The sequence below is a fragment of the Chlorocebus sabaeus genome, chromosome 22, assembly GCF_047675955.1.
Source record: "Chlorocebus sabaeus isolate Y175 chromosome 22, mChlSab1.0.hap1, whole genome shotgun sequence".
NCBI lineage: Eukaryota > Metazoa > Chordata > Mammalia > Primates > Cercopithecidae > Chlorocebus > Chlorocebus sabaeus.
In genome coordinates, this window is record NC_132925.1 from 13,572,738 (window position 1) to 13,576,267 (window position 3,530).

The 3,530-nt window shown below is 38.8% G+C and overlaps 1 pseudogene; it reads right to left on the reverse strand.

Annotated features, from left to right (window-relative positions):
- Positions 1 to 349: 349 nt before the first annotated feature.
- On the reverse strand, positions 350 to 1,009 carry LOC119625822 (ATP synthase subunit a-like; annotated as a pseudogene).
- Positions 1,010 to 3,530: the final 2,521 nt, after the last annotated feature.

Sequence of the window (3,530 nt, forward strand, 5' to 3'; positions counted from 1 at the left end):
CAATGGTGGCATCTTACAGTGTAATTTGTGGCCTAAACATAATTGCTTTACATAATGTCGGTACTCTTTTTATCTCTGTAAAGAGAAGTTTAAAATCCTCAGTTGGAGAAGGAAGGCTGCTTCTGCAGGCAAAGACACAAATTAATTGGATACTCACCAACAGGAAGCATAGAAGGCCCTCAATAATCTGGTAGATAAGATAACCTATACTATGTATAGGTTAAAAGAGTGATAGAGTTAAAGTGAAATCACATGGCTAGGTCAGGTGTCATTAGGAGAACTGAGAGAGCTCCTGTTAGTGGTAAAGGGCTGAGTCTGACTATATGGTAGGCATGTGTTTGGTAGGTCATTATGTGTTATCATATAGATAAAGGCTTACTAGTAGTGTAAAGACATAAGCCTGAATAAGGGCTATGGCAAATTTGAGAATGGTCAGTAGGATTAGAATAATGAGATCGATTGAAGCTGTGGGAAGCTTAACAGTTGATAGTGCTAGTGTGGCTCCTCCAATTAAATGTATTAGTAGGTGTCCAGCTGTAATGTTGGCTGTTAATCGCACAACGAATGCCATTGGTTGAATGAATAGGCTAATAGTTTCAATGATCACTAGGATAGGGATAAGTGGCATAGGTGTACCTTGTGGTAAAAAGTGAGCTAAGGAGACTTTTGTTTTAAAATGGAAGCCTGTAATTACTGCACCTGCTCATAAGGGGATTACTATACCTAGATTTATTGACAATTGGATAGCTGGTGTAAATGAATGGGGTAGAAGCCTGAGGAGATTGGTTGAGGCAATGAAGAGAATTAAGGAGCTCGGTATAAGGGATCAGGTTCATCCTTTGATATTATGGGTAATTATTATTTGTTTTAGTACAAGTTGAACTAATCTTTGTTAAATTAGATGAATGGAGGTTGGAAATAGTATGGTGGGAAATAAAATGATTACTACTACTGCAAGTAGACCTAGAATTGTCAGGATAGTAAAAGAGGTGAATAGATTTTCATTCATTTTAATCCTCAGGGGGCTTTATGTTTTGTGTTTTGATTATTTTTGGTGTCGGGCGTGTATGATAGATGAAATTTGATAATTTTAACTGAATAAACAGAGAATAAGGTTATGATTGTTGACAGGATAACAACGGATCATGTAGAAGTGTCTAGTTGAGGCATTCACTGCAGAGAAGCACAGATCACCTCAGTCTTCAGCTCAAAATGTTAATGCTGGGTAGCTTTACAGTTATGTTATAGTGCAGATGTGGATCAGGTTTCGAAATATTTTAAGGAGATTAATTCTAGGACAATAGGTATAGAACAGTGGTTAGACTCACAAATTTCTGAACACTGTCCATAGTAAAGGCCTGGTCATGTAGCTGTCAAGGTAGTTTGATTTAAGTGTCCAGGGATTGCATCTGTTTTGAGGCCCAGTGAGCGGATAGTTCATGAGTGCAGGGTGTCTTCAGATGAGATTAATATACGATGGGGATCTCTATTGGGAAAATTGTTCGGTTATCAACTTTGAAGAGTAGAAGTTCTCCTGTCTTTAAGTTTGTTCTTGGTACTATATAAGAATCGAAGCCTCATTATTCAGTTTGTATGTTCATAGCTTCAATATCATTTGCTTTGATGGTAAGAGAAGGGTTGTTAACCTTATCTGTTATGTACAGAATATGTAAGGATGGGAGGTCAATTAAAATTAAGATAATGGCAGGTAAGAAAGTTCAGACAGCTTCGATTTCTTGGGCACCTATGGTGCTAGTATGAGTTAATTTTGTTGTGAGTATCAGAGAGATAATAGAGAGGACCATGGAACTAATTAGGAAAATATAAGAGCATGGTCATGGAAAGTGAGCAGTGCTTCTATAATAGGGGATGCGTCTTGAAGGCCTACTTGAAATGGATGAGCCATTAACTCATACAGGATTTAACCTATAAATTAACTTCCACAAAGTTATGTAATGATTTTACTAATATCTTATCGAGAAAGTCATAGAAGTTATGGGATTGGCTTGAAACCAGTTTCTGGAGGTTCGATTCCTTCCTTTCTTGTTTAGATTTTCACGTAGGTGGGCTCTTCAAATGTGTGGTAAGGTGATGGACAGCCGTAAAGCCACTCTAAATTAGTAGATGAATGTTCAATTGCTACAACTTTTTGTTTTGAAGCAAAGGCTTCTCAGATTATAAAGATTATTAATATAACTGCTGTTAGTGAGACAAATGAGCCTACGGATGAGATAACATTTCATGCCGCAAATGCATCAGGATAATCGGAGTAAGGTCAGGGCATACCAGATAGGCTGAGGAAGTGCTATGGGAAAAAGGTTAAATTAACACCTCTAAATACAATGGTGAAATGGATTTTAGCATAGGTCTGATTAAGTATATAACCTGAAAAGTGGAGCAATCAGTGGACAAAGCCTCCTATGATGGCGAATAACGCTCGTATTGATAGGACATACTAGAAATGGGATACAACATAATATGTATCATGTAAAACAGAATCTAGTGATGAATTAACTAGTACAATGCAGACTAGACCTCCTACTGTGAAAAGGAAGATGAATCCCAGGGCTCAGAATATTGCAGGAGATCATTTGATGTTACCCCTATGCAGTGTAGCTAATTAGCCAAAGACCTTGATGCCAGGAGAGATAGCAATAATTATGGTAGTGGAGGTGAAGTATGATGGTGTGTCTATGTCTACTCCTACTGTAAATATATGGTGAGCCCATATGACAATTCCTAAGAAGCCAATTGATATCATGGCTCATACTATGCCCATATACCCAAATGGTTCCTTTTCTCTGAAATAATACATTACGATATGGGAGATTATCTTGAAGCCTGGTAGGAGAAGGATATACACTTCAGGGAGACCAAAGAATCAGAATAAATGTTGATACAAGATAGGGTCATCCCTGCTTGCAGGGTCAAAAAAAGTAGTGTTGAGGTAACGGTCAATTAACAGCACAATAATGCTGGCGGCTAGGACTGGGAGAGAAAGGAGTAGAAGGACTGGTGTAATGAGGACTGATCAGATGAAAAGCGGTGTTTGATACTGGGATATGGCTGGGGGTTTTATGTTAATGATTGTGATAATAAAGTTAATGGCCCCTAAAACAGAAGAAACACCTGCCAAGTGGAGTGAGAAGATGGTCACATCCACAGAGGCTCCTGCATGTGCTAGGTTTCCTGCTAAAGGGGGATAAACTGTTCAGCGCCCGGCTTCTACTATTGAGGATGAAAGTAGGAGTAGAACAGATGGAGGGGAGAAGTTAGAAGCTCATGTTATTGCTCAGAGGGAATGCCATATTGGGTGCACCAATTATCAGTGGGACTAGCCAGTTGCCGAAACCCCCAATTATGATTGGTATTACCATAAAGAAGATTATGACGAATGCGTGGGCGGTAACAATAACATTGTAGATCTGATCATCTCCTAGCAGAGTTCCTGGTTGGCCTTGGTTGGTTTGAAGAATAGCATTTATATCATTTTCTAGGGCTGTTCCGAAAATGTTCCATAAACTAAGTGG